The sequence below is a fragment of the Canis aureus genome, chromosome 26 (genome assembly GCF_053574225.1).
Source record: "Canis aureus isolate CA01 chromosome 26, VMU_Caureus_v.1.0, whole genome shotgun sequence".
In the NCBI taxonomy this organism is placed as follows: domain Eukaryota; kingdom Metazoa; phylum Chordata; class Mammalia; order Carnivora; family Canidae; genus Canis; species Canis aureus.
The window spans coordinates 34786845-34808555 of NC_135636.1; the positions used below are offsets into that span (position 1 = coordinate 34786845).

At 39.3% G+C, this 21711-nt stretch overlaps 1 protein-coding gene and 1 long non-coding RNA gene across 8 annotated transcripts in view; one reads left to right on the plus strand and one right to left on the minus strand.

Annotated features, from left to right (window-relative positions):
• The window catches only part of ZHX3 (zinc fingers and homeoboxes 3), a 125885-nt gene that overhangs the window by 62051 nt on the left and 42123 nt on the right, over positions 1–21711 (minus strand). For 3 of the 7 annotated variants that reach the window (XR_013365310.1, XR_013365309.1, XM_077873173.1), the window contains exons 1-2: positions 5957–6045; positions 2894–3011 (exon numbers count right to left, since the gene is read on the minus strand). The exons of 1 other annotated variant lie outside the window; for it this stretch is intronic. The gene's annotated coding sequence lies outside the window, so the exon portion shown is untranslated. Of the gene's footprint in view, positions 1–2893; positions 3012–5956; positions 6046–21711 lie in introns of those variants that run through there. 3 more of the 7 variants (XM_077873174.1, XM_077873175.1, XM_077873176.1) reach the window with 2 other exon arrangements.
• Positions 5784–11445, plus strand: LOC144298359 (uncharacterized). The gene is made up of 3 exons (XR_013365313.1): positions 5784–6052; positions 9279–9363; positions 10816–11445. It is a non-coding gene; the product is annotated as an uncharacterized LOC144298359 (long non-coding RNA).

The window sequence follows — 21711 nt, forward strand, 5'->3', positions numbered from 1 at the left end:
GCGGTTTGGCGCCTGCCTTTGGCCCAGGGCGCGATCCTGGAGACCCGGGATCGAATCCCACATCGGGCTCCCGGTGCATGGAGCCTGCTTCTCCCTCTGCCTATGTCTCTGCCTCTCTGCCTCTCTCTCTCTCTCTCTCTCTCTCTCTCTGTGACTATCATAAATAAAAAAAAAAATTTTTTTAATGTAAAATTCTAGGGGTGCCATGCGCAACAATTTAGATGTAGAGGGTATAATGCTAAGTGAAATAAGCTAGAGAAAGACCAACACCATATGATTTCACTCATATATGCAATTTAAGAAACAAAACAAATGGACAAAGAAAAAGAGAGACAAACATAAAGAGACTCTTAACTGTAAAGAACACACAGATGGTTACCAGAGGGGAGGTGGGTGAGGGGGATGGGTGAAATAGGTGATAGGGATGAGCACTGAGTAACTATAGAATTATTGAATCACTTATTCACACACCTGAAACTAATATAGTATGTTAATTATACTGGAATTAAAAAAATATATTAAAAATAAAAAACAAATAAAATGCTGATGCTTATGCCTCAACCCAGACAAACTGTTTCACAATCCCTGGGGGTGTGACCAGACATTAGTATTTCATTAAGCTTCTGAGGTGATTCTAGTGTGCAGCCTAGAAGAGATACCACCTTATATGTTTACTTGTCTAAATATGAAAAAAAAAACACCCAAAGCAAAAAGTATAACTGTTTGAGACATTCGCAAATGGGAAGAGAAAGACTGATGTAAAGGAATGGGAGTTCAAAAGCAGAATCCTGAAGGGAGATAAATCAGCTATTGTGCAAATGTCTCCAGTACACTGCAATTTAGGCAAAGAAGCAGGCAGCTGCCCAAGTTATTGGAGGGAGATGTGACCTGTGGCCACAATAACATAATGGCAGCAAGACAGAGGTAGTCTCTGTGCGAGTGCTGTGGAAGATAGGAAGCACACAGCAGGGTTCAACAGAGGCTGAGGTGGAACACCTGCATACGTGTATGAGGTCAGATGTGAATACATTCCTAGAAATACAATTGCTGAATCAAATGGCGTGTGCCTTTAAAAGTGAAAGATCAATTTTAAAAGATCTTAAAGGGGTAGCCCCGGTGGCTCAGTGGTTTAGTGCTGCCTTCAGCCCAGGGCGTGATCCTGGGGACCTGGGATCGAGTCCCACAGGCTCCCTGCATGGAGCCTGCTTCTCCCTCTGCCTTTGTCTCTGCCTCTCTGTCTCTCTCTCTCCTCTCTGTGTAGTCTCATGAATAAATAAATAAAATCTTAAAAAAAATAAAGATCTTAAAGTTTAACAAGAACACAATATGTAGAATAAATAAAACATGGTACTTGATAGGTAGGAATGGAGTGGGACAAATGAGCTCCGCTGGAGTGAGGCAGGATGTCTCAGTGTTGCCAGGTAGTAAGAGCAGAGGCTGACACAACAGAGTTCCTGGTGATTCCAATTTGGCTTTGCCCTATTAACTTCATCGTCCCTCTCACCCCCCAGCAGAAACCTGAAGGAGAAAGAGGACAGGAGCCACGTGGCTGAGAGGAAAGTTTCTTTTTTAAAATTTTACTTATTTGAGAGAGAGCAAGTGCAAGCATCAGGGAAGGGCAGTGGAAGAGGGAGAGAATCTCAAGCCGACTCCACACAGAGCCCAACTTGGGACCCAAACCCACAACCCTGAGATCATGACCTGAGCAAGATCAATAGACACTTAACTGACTGAGCCATCCAAGCGGCCCCCTGAAAAGAAAAGATTTGAGTCAAGAGCATTTCTGGATTGACTGAGAGAGCGAGGAGATCAGTGTGACTAGAACAGCTGGTGTGAAGGTGAGCAGTAGAAAATGTGTATAAATAAGCTGGTCTCATGCCATTTCCAATTTAGAGGATTCACATAAATGGCTACTAAACAGTTTTTACTTAGCCTACAACTCAAAGAATGAGCATGCTGGAAGGTATCATGTATCTAATAGTAGCCCTGCAGCAACCCACTATAAGCCAGGAAGTTCCAGAAGCTATAATAGTTAGAAACATTCCCATGGACTGTGTGGCTCGAGGCTTGTGGAGGAGTGATGTTGCCATGGAGTTGTCTAAGTCAGGATGATGTGCACAGAACTTCCAGCATTATATACCATCAATGACTCTGACTCCATTTCCTCTCCCTTTCTTTCCAAAACTTTCTACCCGGCACATTAAAGAAAAGTTCTTAACTTTATAATGAAAAATAATGCAATACATTTCCTTTATTTAAAAAGCTTTAACAACAGCAACAACAAACCCCCAAAATCTAAGCACAAATCAAGAGGCTTAATAACAGAATAAACTGAGTTCACAACTCAATAAATAAATGACCCCAAAAAACCTTAAGCAGGGCACATCTACTTCAGCAGTGAAGGCTAGATCTATTTACATTGATTATTTGCCAGTCTGCTTTGTCTTTGATATTATATTTAGCTTTGAAAAATGTTTCCTATTCCAGAGGGCAGCCTGAGCACACGGCTCGAATAACTGGAATTCAGACTAGTGTTCTAGTTTTTCAAGTCATTCATTTCATAAAACAGAAGTTTAAGTCTTGCACTCAAACTACACCTGCAAATCACAGAGACACAATACACAGCTCAACTTTAGTAATACCCAACAGTCAGTCAACATTCTTATCAAGTGATCTAAGAAATCACCTAACCTGTATATTCAATGCAGAATTTTAGATTAATAAAGAAAAGGAGAATCATTTTATCAAAGAGCTAAGCAATAAAACAAAAGGATGAGAAAATAAAGAATATTTAACAACAATGCAAAGACTAAATATACCTCTGAAGACTTAGGTGTTACAAAGTAACTGATATGGCAAGAAACTTGTTAGAATTCAGAAGCATACTATTTACCCAGGAAACAAGTTTCTTTGACCCTTCATTGGTCTCTCCAGCCTCTCCCCTCATTTCTTGCAGCCCTGTATGCATCTTGAAAGGTTCACCTGTTGCTTCTGCAGCTGCAGTTCACACCCTGCAAAAGAAGCAGCACACTGTCACTTCGTGAGAAGAGATAGAGTACCTTCTAGGAAGTAGACTTATCCAAGCTCATCAATCTCCTTTCCTAATTTATTTTCACCACAACTATACACAAACAGAAAAACCAAGGCTGGAGGCAGAGAGGAAGGAGAGTATAAAGAGGTTGTACAAACACAAACTAGCAATTTGAAACTATAAAAATGCTAGTAGAAACTGAAAAAATATAAATAGAAATAAGGCAAACTCAATTCTCTCTGATAACAGATCAGAACAAGATGATTCATAAAATCTGTAATTTTAGATAATTCATAAAATCAGTCATTTTAACACTCTTTCCACCAATGAGTTTCCCTGTCCATCTTCCAGCTAAGTTTGAGATGGCTTAACAGAGATGAGCAAATTAGCTGACGTGTGGCCTTACAACTCCAAGAATGCACACCATTAAGAATGTGCTGTTTTCTGATGCTCTTCCATTCAAAGCCCTGGGGCCTTCCTGGCATGGATTCTACTGGTACAAAAAAAGGTCTGGACTGTGAGATCCAGGCCAAGGAACCACATTATCATCATCTTTGTCTCTGACCCTTCCCCCGATGTAGTCCCACTCTGCCCAGTGCCAATGATGGGCACACAGTAATTCTCAGCAAATGCATGCATGAGACAGTAACTATGTGTTTGCAACAAACCACTAGAGACACTTCATGCAATCTTACAATTTCTCAGGAAACAGTTGAAAAACCACTGCTTTGAGTTCTTTCTTTTCTTCCTCCCTCCCTCCCTCCCCCCTCCTTCCCTCCCTCCCTCCCTTTCTTTCCCAAAGCATTCTCTTTGGTCAAGATGCCCATTAGCAGTAAAGTGGCCCTACAGTGAGTATAGTAGAGGCTCTCAGAACCTTGGGTAGAACAGTGCTTTGGCACACAGGAGAGGGTCAAAACTAAGTATCTGTGAATGTAAACAAGGCTGCCCTTAAAAAAAAACCCTCACCAAAGTAGTTCCTCCTCACCCTTCACCATTATTCTTAAGCCTTCATGTATTTTTTTATTTTTTTAAAGATTTTATCTGTGAGAGACACACAGAGAGAGAGGCAGAGACATAGGCAGAGGGAGAAGCAGGCTCCCCTCAAAAAGCCCAATGTGGGACTCGATCCCTGAACTCCAGGATCATGCCCTGAGCTGAAATCAGAGGTTTTTTTTTTTTTTTTTTTTTTTTAGATTTATTTATTCATGAGAGACACAGAGAGAGAGAGAGGCAGAGACGTAGGAGGAGGGAGAAGCAGGCTCCACGCCGGGAGCCCAAAGTGGGACTCGATCCCGGGACCCCAGGATCGCGCCCTAGGCCAAAGGCAGGCACCAAACCACTGAGCCACCCAGGGATCCCCTATTCTTAGGTCTTTAATGTTAATATCTCAAGCTTTTACTCTGTATCAGGCACTGTTGTAAGAGCTTTAACTACATTAACTAATTCAATCTTGATAACACCCATATGCAGTAGATTCTATCATTCTAATTGCTTAGGTGAGGAAACTAAGGCACAGAAAGGTTAAGTAAGGAAAATCAAAGGCAGGGTCCCTCGACAAACAGAAACCCATGTAAATGGTGGCCTCCTCTGTATACCTTGATAGCTGTCATGGTAGAGTACCACCATGTCCAGTTAAATTTGCTCTTGTGGGAAAATTTTCCTAATAACTTATTGAAAAATTTAACTTTGAATTCTCCACAACTTAAAAACTGATCTCTTAAAACATTATACAGTGAACATAACAAGAAGTAGATCTTCCTAATTTTGTGGAAATCAGAAGCAATAATTATTAGAAGCCAAATATTTTACCCACAACTTCAGTTTATTATATTTATTCTAGATACTTTGCAATGCTTACCAGATCCCTTCTAACTTTGAAATTGCAAAACCTTTGTTTAAGCAAGGCATTTGCTCTTTCACACTCTAGTTCAATTGAGTGGAACATGATGCTAATGATGTCAAAAACTGTAGGTTCAATCCTTCAAACCAGTTAGCTTTGTTTGCTTCATGTCTACAACCTCTCAGCCTAGATGGCATATTTTGAGTCAGGTGGGGGTGTGCAAGATAATTAGCATAAATACATTTGCTGGAGAAACAAGCCTACAAATAACACAGGGGCAGAAGTAGAATTATAGAACAGAAGCAACAATTCATCATAAAGAAAAGCTTTATGATCATTGGCAAAGAACTTCTACCTTTCTGAGAAGCTCTTCTCAATGACAGGTATTTTGCCAGAATCTAACCTAAAGTCTTTCCTTTAAAAAACAAAAAAGTTATAAAGATAAAAATAAGAAACTAAGATTTTTAGTTTTTGCACAATCTGTTCGATTGATCTGAAAACAGACCTTTCTTATACCTGATACCAAATTCACTGACAATAAAAAGTATATGTGATGGTTGATGATTTTAGAAATTGTCACAAAAATCTCTAGCAGTGCAGCACAGCAAACCATTAGAAAAGTCTTATTGCAATTACACATATATAGCTTAGATTCTTTAAGATTTTTTTTATTTGAGAGAGACAGAGAAAGTGTACATGGGAGCAGGAGCAGGGGGTGGACTACAGGGAGAGGGAGAAGCAGACACCCCGCTGAGCAGGGAGCCAATGGAGGATGGATGCAGGCTCCATCCCAGGACCCCAGGATAATGACCCAAGCCAAAGGCAGACACTTAATTGACTGAGCCACCCAGGTGCTCCTCTTTTAAAATTACTCTTAATTTTCATAAAATCAAAAGCTGTTCCATATCCAAATAATATAAAGTTAAACATAGTTTTTCAAGCTAAGTGAAGAAACTAGCCAACATTAGTCCATACCACATTTTAAAACAACCCAGGGCCCATTCTAGGAGTTTTACCAGTTTCTACAGGTAAAAATGAAAAAGCAAAACTATATTTCTTAATTGTTATTTTAGAAGGAAACCCACTTGGGATCATCTGTCTTCTAGTTTTCCTGCCCACAGCTGGAAAGAACTTTCCCAGTGTACAAATCCTGCAAACACATGGGTTCCAACAGTCACAAGGTAACTATGACAGCAAAGCCAGAGTTATTTCTGAGATCATAAAAGCTATATGATGTAATTTTGAAAAACTCACATAACATAAACTCAACCATTTTAAAGTGTGCAATTCACTGGCATTTCGTATATTTACTGTATTCTGCAACCATCACCTGTACCTAGTTCCAAAATATTTCAGTCAGACCACAATGAAAACTTGTACTCATTAAGTAGTCACTGCCATCCCCCTGCTCCAGCCCCTGGCAACCACCAATATGCTTTATGTCCCTATGGATTTGCCTATTCTGGGTATTTGATACAAATGTAAATCACACAATGGGTGATCTTTTATGTCTGCCTCATTTACTTAGCATGAAGTCTTGAGGATCTTCTACATTATAACATCTATCAGTACTTCATTCTTCTTTTAAGACTGAAAAATATCCCATTGTATGAATATTTCACATTTTGTTCATTCCTCCACTGATGGACATTTGGGGTGTTTTCACCCTTTACTTACTGTGATTAGTGCTACTATGAGTATTTGTGTACAAGTATTTGTTTGAATATATATCTTCAATTACCTAGGGTATATATCTAGAAGCAGAACTGCTGGGTAATATGGTAATTCTATATTTAACTTTTTGAGGAATTGCCAAACTGTTTTTCACAGTGGCTACACCATTTTACATTCTCACCAACAAAGCATAAGGGTTCCAATTTTTACACATCCTTACCAACATTTCTTTTGTTTGTTTTAATCACAGCCATCCTTGTAGGCATGAAGTGGTACCTCACTGTCGTTTTTTTATTTGCATTTCCCTAATGACCAGTGATGTTGAACATCTTTTCAGAGGTGTGTTGGCCATTTTTATATTTTCTTTGGAGAACTATCCAATCAAGTCTTTGCCCATACTTTAGTTGGATTGTCTTTCTGTTGTTGAGTTATGAGTTTTTAATATATTATAAATACTAGGGCCCTAGTACTTGCAAATGTTCTCTCCAATTCTCTAGATTTTCTTGCCACTTTCTTAATAGTGTCCTTTAATTCACAAAAGTTTTAAATTTTGATGCAATCCAATTTAGCTATTTTTTTTTCTTTTGCTGCTTGTGCTTTTGGTGTCATTTCTAAGAATCCATTACCAAATCCAAGGTCATGAAGATTTACCCTTATGTTTTCTTCTAAGAGTTTTGGCTGTTACAATTAGGTCTTTGATCCATTTTGAATTACTTCTAGTATATGGTGTAAGGTTGAGATCCAACTTTATTATTTAGCATGTCAGTATCTAGGTGTCCCAGCACTACTGTTGAAGAGATTGTTCTTTCCCCCACTGAATAGTCTTGGTACCCTCATCAAAACTCAATTGAATATAGATGATGGGTTTATTTCTGGACTCTCAGTTCCATTCCATTGATCTCTATGTCTATCCTTATGCCAGTACCACATTGTTTTGATTATTGTAGATTTTTAAAATTGAAAAGTATGATTCTTCCAATGTCATCCTTTTTTTACAAGAATTTTTTGATTAGTCAGAGCCCCTTGCAATTCCATATGAATTTTAGGATCAACTTTTCCATCTCCGCAAAAAAGGCTGCCAGGATTTTGGTAGAGATTGCACTGAATCTATAGATCACTTTGGGTAGTACTGCCGTCTTTATAATATCAAGTCTTCCAATCCATGAACATGGGATATCTTTCCATTCTATGATGTAATTTTAACTTATCTTAAAATATGCTTGATAAGGTAATGCAGTAAGTTCCTTTAGTTGTCTGTATCTCTATGGTAATCTACTAACACTCTGGAGTAAGTCACAAATATGAAGTTTACACTTGCCATGGAGAGCCCAAATATTCATATTCCAGAGACACAGTATCAACTATTCAGGGTCTTATTGTTTGCTTTTGCCTACAGAAAAGGCCAGAACTCAATGATTTTCACTTCCCTCATTTAAAATTAATTTTCATCATCTTTAGTTCCTAGTAGAGAAATTTATACACAGGAACCTTGTATGTTCGCTGATAAGAATAAGTTGTTTAGGGGTGCCTGGGTGGCTCAGTTGGTTGAGCATCTACCTTTGGCTTGGGTCATGATCCCAGGGTCCTGGAATGGAGCCCCACATCAGGCTCCCTGCTCAGAAGGGTGTCTGCATCTCCGTCTCCCTCTGCTCCTCCCCTCTGCTCCTACTCTTGCTCTTTCTTTCAAATAAATAAAATCTTTTTTTTTAATAAAATCTTTTTTAAAAATACATTAATATACTTCACAGAATGGTATCATGAACTTTCTTCCACATAGTTCAAATCCCCCATAAATTGATTATGAAATATTAACTACTTTGCCAAAGAATGTGTTCAAACATACTTGGTTATTTAGAGCCTAAAGACTGGTAGGGAGGGGAGAAAGACTTTCCAAAAGTCTTTTCTCTAAGATTTTTTTTTGCTAAAGTCCATGAGAATATAATTGTTTGAAGTTATAAATGTAACTTGGTCTGGGCACAATCTGTTCTTTGCTCTTTTTTTTTTTTTTTTTTAAGATTGTATTTATTTGAGAGAGAGAGAGAGAGAGAGTACAAGCCAGGGGTAGGGAGAGGTAGAGGTAGAGGGAGAAGCAGACTCCTTGCTGAGCAAGGAGCCCAATGTGGGGACTTGATCCCAGGATCCCAAATCATGACCTGAGCCAAAGGCAGACACTTAAACGACTGAGCCACCCAGGCATCCCTGTTCTTTGTTCTTGTATCAAAATTATAATTGCAGATAACCTAATAACCCAGGAAAAATTACTCTGGCTTTTTCTAAGAAAAAGGAAATTTTCAAGGAAATTATATATCCCCCACAAGTAAAAGTCATCTTAAGACCAGTAGATTATTAGTCTGATGGGCAGTGGTCGCTTCAGTTTCCATGTTTGGTGCCAACTTTTCAAAGCTTCCATTTACACCTCTTCTCAACATATGGGTCACACGGGACTCATGGTCCATAGTGATTCCAGTAACATCAAAAAGAGTTTTAAGAATCAAACTGCTTATAAATAACTTCAATCAGAAAATACTGTCTGGTTTTGAAATAGACAACTAGCAACCAAATCCTGGGGAAAAGACACCTAACTCCATGTTTTGTCATCTATAATGAAACCAAAGGCAAAAAAAAAAAAAAAAAAAAAAATCTTCTGGCAGGTGCTCAGAGGCGGTGCCTTGGCAGGGAATGTCAGTTAATGCAAAGTTAGAAAGTCTGATATCTGTTTTGTTTTTTAACCAGAAAGTTTAAGTTGAAGAGAGCAAGGAAAACGGAGACAAGGAAAAAAACCAGACCTAACAAGAAATGAGGGGCAGAAGATAATCAGGTAAGTACCTGACACAACGAGGGAACAGATAGACAACAGTCCAGGGAGGGGGGAGAGCTGGCCTAGGGTGTACAGGGAGTGGACTCCTTGCTGGCTGGGCCTGCTACCAAGCGTCAGATGGCTCTTTTAGCACAGTTACCAGCAAAGCTGGTCAGTATAACATCCGTGATCTACACACCTTTCATGGCAAGAGTTTTGCCATAAATTCTTCTACAGCATGGCAGGTGGAGGGCACCTCTCCCATGGTCCTGCCACTGCCTAATGAGGGCCCCCACAATATCCCATCCTCTAAGAGTGTTTTCAACAAGCTAACTGAATAGCAGTACTTCTCCCTCCACATTTCCTCAGCTCTATTTACACTCAGTTAACCTGAACTGGGTGTTAAGATTCAAGAGACAGATGTAGTAATAAAGGGGCATTTGCCCAAGGAAATGAGATAAAGGCCATATTCCCCCTTGGTTGGTGATAGCACAGAGGGAAATGAACTCCACAAGCAAGGAGATTAGAGGAGGGGGTGCTGTGCCCTATTCTGTCCCAGGAATACATATCCTGGACCTCTTAAACCTAGAACTCATAATTCCTGTTCTTGGGCAATGGACTGAATACCTGCATGTATGATAGTCACTTGAGCCTAGGGAGGAGGTTTTTCTTCTAGTTATCAGATCACGTACCTCCAAGAGGTCGTGGGTTTTTTACACAGCTCATATTGGAAGAGCAGTCGGAGGCTGCAGAGCAAGTGCTTCAAGTCCTGCTGGAGCTCCTTACCCCAGAAGCCCCAGCAGAAGGGAGCCCAGATGGGCACTCGGGTAATACTTGCTGCTGGGCCAGCTGGGGTGAGGAAGCACCCCGCCCCACTCTCGGTGTGATCAATGCTCAGCATTCTGAGTAACCTCAAACAGCTGCTGTGATTTGGTCTCCAAGTAGTAGGGGCTTTCTCTGTCCCTGATTGGATACCCTGAGCTCTTTCACTGCTTAGCTTTGTCTCCCGCCCTGTAAAAGGAGCTTTCAGTTCATCTACAGGCCTGCCATTCTGTGCCCAGGAGCTGAACTCCTGAGGCATCTGCGTTGGACTTGTCTGGCCGCTTTAGTTTTGCTCTGTGCCCTCTCTGTGGTGGTCTTAGTTACAAGCTCCTAGAAACAAGCCCTTGACTGCAGGGCAAATGCCTCATCTGCAAGCATGCTAGACAGGAAAAGAGAAGCAGGGTGGCATGCTTGGGCTTATAACACAGCTACAAAGCCACCCCTGATTCTAAGATAGCCCAAACCTGGACACATCCTACACATCTGTAAACACGAGCATGGATAAACAAATTGTGGTATTCACACAATACAATACCACCCAGCAACAAAAAAGAAAGAATCCATTGCACTATATGGATGAAATCTCAAAATCATGTTAAGCAAAAGAAGCTCTACATAAAGAATATATGATATCATTCTATTTATATGCAGTTCTAGAAAAAATGAAATTAACCTACGGTGGTAAAGATCAGAATACAGATTCCCTCTGGATGATGAAGACTGACAAGGCAGCAGTAGTGACAAAAAGGATCTACACATTGATTGGGGTGGTATTTATGCAGGTATAAACATTCATCAAAACTTACTGGACTATACATTTAAAATCTGTACATTTTGCTATATGTCAGTGGTATCTCAATTTTTAGAAATAAAAAAGCTCAAAAAAGTCTTCATAAAAAATGGTAAAAAACAGTTTTCCATCATGTTGCACTTATGTGGCTGACCATATAAGAAGATATTTGAAGGGCTCAAACATACTTTAGACAAAGATAAATCTCTTTAAAGTACTATAGAAATTGGGGATCCCTGGGTGGCTCAGCGGTTTAGCGCCTGCCTTTGGCCCAAGGCATGATCCTGGAGTTCCAGAAATCGAGTCCTGGAATCGAGTCCCGTATCGGGCTCCCTGTGTGGAGCTTGCTTCTCCCTCTGCCTGTGTCTCTGCCTCTCTCTCTGTGTCACTCATGAATAAATAAATAAAGTATTTTTAAAAAAATTTTCATTATACTTACTGTAAAAATGTGGAAAATACAAAAGAATGTAAGAATATAGGGGGGAACTTCATATAATCCAAATTTTATTTTTTATTTTTTTAATCCAAATTTTAAAAACAATTACTGTTACTGTTTACTTCTCTTTGTACATTTTCTTATAGAATTGATATTCTAGATAAATCTATTCTAGAGTATATCTATTTTTTCATTTAGCATCCTTAAAAACCACATAAACATCTTCCCTATGTCATTAAAATCTAAATGCTTATTTTTGTTAACTTCATTTTGTAGAATTTTGTTAGCTGCACAGATGTACATAATTTAACAACTGCTCTGTGTCAGGCACTTGAATATGTTCATTGTGGTTTTGTTTTTATTTACTTTATAATGTGGGGATAAACATTTCTCCATAGGTTTCCTTGGGATAGATAGCATTTAAATCCCTGGGTTAAAAAGTATGAACTTTTGGGAATCTCTAGGTGGCTCAGCGGTTTAGCGTCTGCCTTCAGTCTAGGGTGTGATACTGGAGTCTGGGAATTGAGTCCCATGTCAGGCTCCCTGCATGGAGCCTGCTTCTCCCTCTGCCTGTGTCTCTGCCTACCCCGCCCTCCTCTCTCTCTCTGTCTTTCATGAATGAATGAATGAATGAATGAATGAATAAATAAATAAATAAATAAAACCTTAAAAAAAAAAAAGTATGGACTTTTTAAGTAGGCTCCATGCTGGGCTTGAACTCATGATCTTGAGATCAAGACTTGAGCTGAGATAGTCAGATGCTTAACTAAGCCATCAAGGCACCCAAAAGTATGAACATTTTTAAGGCCCATATTGCCAAACCACATTAAGAATTGTATCAATTTGCATTCCACAAACAGTATATAAGAATGTCCATACTCCCACACCCTTGCTGGGATTAAATTCTCTTTTATACATACCTCCCATCCCTCATAAGCTCTCCCCCACCACACCTACTCCCTCAACACACCTTGCTAATTTGATATGTGAAAATGGCATCTTGTGACTTTAAATGCATTTTTCACTAACGGAATAAAGTCATTTTTCATTTGGTGAAACCACTATAGCTCCCCATCTCTGAAGAGTCTGCTTAATCCTTTGTATATCTGACACTTTTCAGAGGTAACCAAAAAGTGTTTGGGGACTTCTGGTTCATGACAAATAATGAAGCATTAGAACATACTTCTCCCCTTCCTTAAAATGACAATATAAAAGACTATATATTTGTAACAGTAAGAGTATACGTTATAAAAATATAAGAGACGAATAAGTCCACAGAGCACAGGATAAACTGGAAACATGCCATCAGGAGAACCATAAGGAATTCTGCTCACCCCCTCAAGCCATCAGAACTGAATAGTAACAGTGCTAACCACTAGAGGAACCTGCAACTGAAACTGAGCAAAAGACTTCCAAAAATGTGAGTGTGCTCAAGAGAACTGCGGGGGGCGGGGGGGGGGAAGCAAACCCAAATTCAGAGACAGTAGAAGCTGCATGTGGAAGTGGAAGTGGGCCAGGGATTGGTAGGAGAATAAAGATCCATAGAAAAGCTGTATCCCCCAGGGCTCTCAGGAAGGCTAAGTTATGAGAAGAGCTCTCTAGAATAAAGATGGGGATCGGCAGTAGGGGACCACCCACCTAAGGGCTAGGACTGGAGACTGAAGAAATAGCACCACAAATGACAACACATACACCCCCTTAGAACCCTGAGCAATATCCCAGCCACCGAGCAGGACTAGAGTTTTTGTACTCTGAATTTACTCCTAGAACAATTTCCACCTATGCTGGGGGAACCTGCTACAGTTGCTACTCTAATCACCCAACCAGAGTTCCCAACCAAAGCCACACATCAGAATCATCTGTGGTGCTTTTAAAATATACCAATTAAAGGGTGCCTGGGTGGCTAAGGTCAGGATCTCTAGGATCAAACCCCACATTGGGCTCCCCGCTCAGCATGGAATCTGCTGGTCTCTCTCCCTCTGCACCACCACCCCCCCGGCTTGTGTGTGTGCATGCTCTCTCTCTCTCTCTCTCAATCTTTCAAATAAATAAATAAAACCATTTTTAAAAATACCAATTGATGGGCAGCCCGGGTGGCTCAGCAGTTTAGCGCCACCTTTGGCCCTGGATGTGATCCTGGAGACCCGGGATGGAGTCCTACATCGGGCTCCCTGCATGGAGCCTGCCTTTCTCTCTGCCTCTCTCTCTCTCTCACTCTCATGAATTAAAAAAAACTGATATACACATAGCCAATAGGCTTGTGAAAAGATACTCAATATCAATAATTATTGAGGAAATGAGATATCACCTCACATCTGTTATAATGGTTATTATTTAAAAAGCAAGAAATAAGTGGTGATGTGGAGAAAAGGGAACTCTATGTACTATGGGTGGGAATGTAATTTGGTGCAGCCACTAAGGAAATAGTATGGGGGTTCCTCAAAAAATTAAAAATAGAACTACCATATAATCCAACAATTGTACTTCTGTATATTTATCTGGAGAAAACAAAAACACTAACTCACAAAAGATATCTACCCTGCCATGTTCACTGCAGCATTATTCACAATAGACAAGATATGGAAACAATTTAAGTGTTCACTGATGGATGAGTGGATAAAGAAAATCTCGTGTATATACACACAGTGAGATATTTTTCAACCATAAAAAAGAAGGAAATCCTGCCATTTGAGACAACATGCATGGACTGCAAAGGCATTCTGCTAAGTGAAATAACTCAGACAGGCAAAGACACTTAGATGTGACAGGAATCCCATTTATATGTGGAATATTAAAAAAAAAAAAAAGCAGCTCATAGAGAATAGATTGGTGGTTGCCATGGGGTAGGGGGCGGAGCAGTAAAGGATAGGTGAAATGGGTGTAGAATGAAATGGAGGAGAAGCAAGAGTGGAAGCTGAAAGAGAAGGCACAAGGTAACTGCAGAAGTCTTGGGTGACAGTGGCCTGCATTAGAGCACTGGCCCTGGAGACGGGTTTTCTATGTTGGAAGCAGGATCAGAAGGCCTTCTAGTAGGACAAACATTATATGTTCTCATTCATTTGGGGAATATAAATAATAGTGAAAGGGAAAATAAGGGAAGGGAGAAGAAATGTGTGGGAAATATCAGAAAGGGAGACAGAACGTAAAGACTGCTAACTCTGGGAAACGAACTAGGGGTGGTAGAAGGGGAGGAGGGCGGGGGGTGGGAGTGAATGGGTGACGGGCACTGGGTGTTATTCTGTATGTTAGTAAATTGAACACCAATAAAAAAAAATAAATAAAAAAAAAAAAAAAAAGAAGGCCTTCTAGTAGAGTGGGCATGAAGGATGGAGCTGTAAGGATAACTACCAGGTTTAGGACTTTAAAAACTAAATTCTTTTTTTTTTTTAAGATTTTATTTATTATTTGAGAGAGCAGAGAGAGAGCAAGAGAGAGCACGAATGCAGGGCAGGCAGAGAGAGGGAGAAGCAGGCTCCCCATTGAACAGGATTGCTCAGGGCTTGAGACCCCAGGACCCTGAGATTATGACCTGAGCCGAAAGCAGATGCTTAACTGACGAGCCACCCAGGTATCCCAACAACTAAGTTTTTTTTTTTTTTTTTTTTTTTAAACAACTAAATTCTTAAAGGTACAATTTTACCAAAATGAGGAAGACCAGAAATCAGCAAGTTGTCAAAAAATACAAAATACTCTTTTGGTGCTTTTGCTCTGGACTATTTTTTCATTTAAATTCTAGATCCAGTGATATGCTGCAAACACCAAGGGCAAACACATAATTTCTCTCTCATCTTCCCTAACAAGTAACAATCTTCCTCAAGCACATATTTTTATGCATATTTAACACTGTAGGGTCAATGCCTTAGAGGTCAGTAGGCACAATTAGGCCCCCCAAGCTTCTAATGAGGTCCACCCCTAAGTTGGTAGCTGAACGTCAACTCTAGAAATCGAGGTCCATTTCCTCAGTAAAACTGAGGAAACAAGAAATCTAATAAAATGTATAGTGCCTTGTGACTACTTTTCACAAGATAATTATTTTGATCAACCCTTGACTAGTACAAGTAATAACACTCAAAATTCAGTGCATCACCAAAGATACTTCACAACTCTTTAGATGTCCCATCTCTATGTGGATGGTGATTTTTTAATATCCCAGAAATGAGACTTGCCCACAACCTGCATCTGTCCAGCTGTGCTTTCCAAAGTCCATAATATGGAGCTTCAGCTATCCACTAACTATGCAGTTGAAAGACTTCCTATAAAAGACTGCCCACCACTAAGGGCAAAGGCAAGTACATTCCCTGAGTAGGCCATCAAGGAGTATTACTCTAACTGATCAATGGTCTCTAAATCAAAGATAAATATGAGCAATTGCATTCTCTAATCTCCAAGATGGACTGTTCAGAACATAGCTGCTCGAGAACAGTATACAGAAAGTCATAGAAAAAAGTCTTGGGTGGTAAAAGGGTAAGGAGAGAGATAAAGGAACAAACTTTACCCTCTATACTTGCATGTATTTTGGCTGTTACGTGTGTGTGTGTGTATTTTAGCATATTACATAATTCTAAAAAGAAAAAAAGGAAACATTATATAAAACCTCTACTTCTCAAAACTTTGTAACAGAAAACAGTTTCTCCAAAGTAATGAGAAATCTGTACTTGCTTCATGATACAATTAGTGAATAAGTAATGTTTATTATATAATTACTTTAAAAGGATTACAGTTGTTGATCAAATAAATGAATTCTAAAATATTTATTTGGTTCTTAAAAGCCACCAAGCACTATGCCATCCTAGACTATCTCCGGCTCTCAAACCACTCACCTCCCTTGCCCCACCTCCTCTGTTCCAACTGCTTCAAATCCCACCTTGTATGCCCAAAGCCAGCTTTCTCTCAAGCACAGAGCTGGCTGCCTACAAGATACCTGCTCTTGGATGGCCCACTGCCTCCCAAGCTCAACATGTCCCAACCCCAAATCATCATCTTCTTCAGACCTTATCCATTTCCTTTATTTCATGTCTGACTGCAACTTTAGAGCCACTCATTCATGAACTTGAAATTTCCATGGTAATAGGGACTTTTTGCTCCATCCTATCATCCCTTTTGCCTAGAACAGTGACTGGCATACAATAGACAATAAATATGTTACATGAATAAATGGTTAAAATTGTATGCTTTAATGTTAATCCCAAACTTAGAAAACTAAGAAGTTCTTGGGATGTTTCCCTAGCCAATGCCAAAGTTTATCAAAAAGGTGATACATTAGATGTCCACAGGGAGAAACCGGACTGTAGAAGACAAGTTATAGCTGGCCAGAATGTTACCTGGATCAAAACAAAACCAGCCAACCAATCTGTACTTACTGAGGGCCCAAAAGCTTTCCATAGGTAATTACCACTCTTATCTTATAACAAATTCCTTCCTTTATATTATATGCCCTTGACCCCTAATCTATCTCCATCACCACAGGTGCTGGGCATAGGCTGAGGGCATTTTTGCACTGTAAAGGTGACTATCCCAAATTATCCTTAAAGCCCCTTTGAATTTCAAGACTTTCTAGTTTTATTTAAATATACTTAGTAATTTTTTTTACTTAGCAATTTTTTAACATTAAGGTATTAAGTTGAATAGATACAAATATTTGGGAAGCTGTAAGAAGAAATCAACTCATTTTTTGGACATGCTAAATAATGGGACCTAACAAATATTCTTGAATATATAACCATTTTCAATCATCACCAGGCCACTGGTGAATAACTTAGTTTCAATTGTGTTCTTTAATGTAACTGTGCTTCCGATTTCAAGTTCATGAGTGAGTGGCTCCCAAGTCACAGTCAAATAGAGAGGAAATAAAGGAGCTCCTTGTTTTATTTCAAATTTGAATTTAAAGGGCTGCTTACATCACTGCACTGTTACAGATCAGAGTGTCCCTCAGTACATATCGTTTTATTCATGAAGACGTCTGTCTTCCTTTGGGTAACATGTCAAGGATAAGATCTTGATTTGTACCAATAAAAGTACTGGATATATCTGTAAAAACACTGAAGATTCTGCATTTTCCTTTCAGCAGTTTCAACAGCGTTATTTAGTACTGTCACACTGTTGACACGATCCAGGATACTAGGGAAAGCTTTCTGTCCCCTAAGCTGCAAATGCCACAGGGAAATGACCCTGTCTCACTTGTTCACTGCTATTTTTCTGATGCTTAGCAGTATGTCTGACAAATACTAGGTGGTCAATAAAAGTTTGTTGAACAAATAAGGAAATTTCTTATGTAAATATTCACCTCTATCCTAGTTGTAATTTTAGCAAAAAAGACACATATAAACTAAAAACTAGTAATAAGAAGTCCAAACACATTCCGGGCAAAGGTAACATTTGAACAAGAGGGTTTCAAGATGACCCATTTGAAAGAAAAGAAAGAGAAGCAAAGGGACCTGTTTCATATATTTGAAATGAAAACCTAATTACATTTGCCTAATTAAATTATGAACATACCATAAAAGCTTCAATTATGCACCAGAATAGGTTCAGAATATTTAGCAAAGGACAAACTGGAGATTAACATTAAATTCACAGAAAAGTCCACTGCTTTAGTACTGGTAATGTTCTGCTTCTTGGTCCAGGTGCTGGTTATACAGATCCATTCAGCTTGTGAAAATTCGCCAGCCTCTATACTTATGTTCATTTTTCCCTATGTATGTTATACTTCAATGAAAAGGTTGTAAAAAATTATTTCTCTGTTAACTTACATACTGAAGTATTACAGGTAAAATGATAAGATATCTGGAATTTGCTCTAAAAGACCAGAAGAGAGAGGTGGGTGTACGGTGGTGGGTAGGGAAGAGGATGAAGAAGGATGGGGAATAAATGAAACTAGATTGTAAGATGTTGATATTAAAAAAAAAAAGATGTTGATATTGTCAAGATTATGTAATGAGTTCATAGAGGTTTATAATACATACTTGAAAAATACTATAATGAAAAAAAATGTTAAAGAGAAAGCATGATTGCTGCTGCAATGTGCTTGCAAATGAGCAGATGGAAGAAATCTGGTTTATCATAGAAAACTATCATTGTGGGGCACCTGGGTGGCTCAGTGGTTGAGCGTCTGCCTTTGGCTCAGGTCATGATCCCAGGATCCTGGGATCGAGTCCCACATCTGGCTCCTTGCAGGGAGCCTGCTTCTCCCTCTGCCTGTGTCTCTGCCTCTTTCTCTCTCTCGTGAATAAATAAAATCATTAAAGAAAAAAAACACATCGTTGTGGAAAGGGAGGAAATTCATGGGTAAACTACAACAGCAACATGTCACTCCTAACCTGTCCCCCGTATGCTTAAATGATGAACTTGGGGCTTAAGGGCTTTGAGAGTGCAGGGAGAGGGGCATTTTTTGGATATTCAGTGAACAGAATACTTTTCAGGGTGGAGGCCACACCTACTATATTCAAAACAAAAAGAAAAGATGGTCTATACAGGTACAATGTAAGAGTGTGTGTTTGTGCATTGTGATAATTGCAACAATCAAGCTCTAAATTGCCATGACTAGGGCACTGGGTCAAATGCACTTTGAAAGGTACTATCATATCCTCTGATATCCCAAAAGTCTGCTTAGGACTGCTTAGAAACGCTAGTCAGTTTCTACACACCACCTTAACCTGTGGAATGATTCAAAGCAAAACTTTTCTTTCAAGAACATTAGCAGAATACTTCTTTCCATTCATCCTACAGCTTTGAGGAAATATGAGCCTATCTCACAAAGAGGGAATCTCTAACACAGAGACACACCCTACTGAGATCACATTGAGCTCTACAAAATAAGTGTAAATGCCTTTGTCATCCAAATTTTGACATAATAATCATCTCTTTATGCCTCCAAAAAAGTCTTGGACATAGTGTTTTCTGCTTTGTGTAAAAGGCGAAAGAAAAGCACCCATCCCCTAAGCTTGGAGATTAAAACCTTGGAGAAAAGGGGGATCAGATGCTCATGACCTCCTCAACCTGAGTTCTACAGAACTCACTTGCTAATCTATTACTGAAGGGCTGCCAGCTGCATGAGTATCTTTCAGTTCAGGAATGTAATTTCAACAATGCATCCATTTTCTCCAAATTCCAATAGAGCTAAAAAAAATTGGATGCTCCATAATATTTCTTATAAAAGAATTTTATCAGTAACACTATACTTTCTCACCAACATTTTAAAAACTATCTATCTATTTAGTTTCTCTTTGGGTAACTTTCTGGTATACGAAAGTATGCCAGATAAATAATTTTAAAAATGTGTTCAGTATACATGATCACTTTATCAAATGTCCAGATAACAAGAAACTTGAAAAGATACTAAATATGTTGGATACGCTGGAAGTAAGAGTCCAATTAAACATGCAGGGAGAGGCATACAACCACCTGGAAGCCGGCAAAATAGCACTACTCTTATTTTCCTTACCTAGTGAGGTAGGAGATGAACCTCTGGGTATGAGCTCAAGTAACTGCAATCAGAGAGTATCAGTTAAGGCTCTGATGGGTACAACACAGTGATCTACACAGTAAGGGATTTGTTTTCATGAACAACTCCAAAAACCTTGCCTTGCTACTCAAGTATGACTTGAAAGACTCAGCATTAGCATCACCTTGGAACTTATTAGAATGATGGACTCTCAGGTTGCACAAGGACCTATTGAATCAGAATCTGCATTTTAACCAAATTCCCATATAATCTGTATGCACACCACAGTTTGAAAAGCCTTGGATTAGGGGATTACTGTCAATTTGAAGGGAGGTTTCCACAGAGCACTTCCGTGGGCCACCCCTGTTCCTCATTTTTACTGATGACTCACATGAGGACATTGAAGAGCCCTCATCAAATCCCAACTGACACTAATCTAAAAGGAAACACTCAACTGCACAAGCACCTCTCAGAAGAAACCAGGCTTGACAGCAGATCACATGAAAAGATACAAACAACTAGGGATTTTCGGGGGAGGGGCGGGGGGGGGGGGAGTAATGCTCACTTGAATGTATTACTGCAAATCAGACTACTTCTGGAGAACTGCCTGCCAATCTGGCCACATATTCTAACAGAATAACTGACAGCAAACTGTGGCCACAGACAATGGTGAGCAACGGACAAGGGGAAAGGCTCTAGAAATTCTATCATGGGGAATGGCTGAACTGGAGGATATTAAACCTGAAGCAGAGGTGATTAGGTGGGGATATCACCGTTATATTCATACATTTGAAAGACTGTCTCGAGACATTTCATTCTGCAAATGTGTTTTTGAGCATCTGCTATGTGCCAGGAACTATGCCAAGAGCTAAGGACACAGAGAGCAAACACCAGAACCAATATCTGATTTTCTCAAGTTTTCAGACCAATAGAAGAAACGTGACTGTTGCTTGAGAAAGCAGAACTATGGCTCATGAAAGGCAAGTGGAAGGGCAATGGCACCATACAAGGACGCCCTTCTGGCCAAAGGGCTCCAGCTTTGTGAAGGAGTGCACACACAAAAGTAACTGAGCAGAGTGGGCCAGGGAGGAGATGACCACTCCCAGGGAAGAGCCCAGGGGACTGCCAGGCCAACACTAATATTCCAGAGCTGCAGGATAACTGGGACCAACATCATTAATCAAACACAAGATCTGTTCAGAATTATGCTGCATTCAATTTAGCCAAGAACAATTTTTTTTAAAAAAGCCTAATTACAACTTAGGGTTTCAGCTAAATTTTATATGTAAACATCAATGATACTTAATTTCTCCTTTAGTAATAATCTTTAAAACCTAGGCTTTAATAAAAACCCACATTAACATTTTAAGTGACATCTCTGCTTAATGACTCATTTTAATTGTAATCTTGATTCTCTCAGTAATCCCTAAAACTACCATGTTTAATGTTCTTTGATATACCTTCGGAGTTGCTCATCTCACTTCTGAGAAATTATTCTAAAAAAAAATAATAACAACAACAATTCCTTTTCCTCTGCCAGAAAGAACAAAAGAGGGAAGGGTGGGAAACTAGTGCATGAAGATGCAAATGAACAATGTTTTTAAAGAAAAATATTAAACCAATATTCAACAAAATTGCCAATCTATTCCATGACATGAAACAGGGTAAATAATAATATACAACAAGTAGGAGAATGTTTAAGGTAAACTGATAAACTATTATAAATAATTATGAAAATTATACAGCAACATAGAAACACACTCATAATGACAAGAAAACAATGTAAACTTGTATAATTTCAGCCATATAAACCTTTTGCATGGATGCAACAAAAACTAGGGAAAAAAAGAAAATTTTAAAGTTTATTTTCTAGGGTGTTAG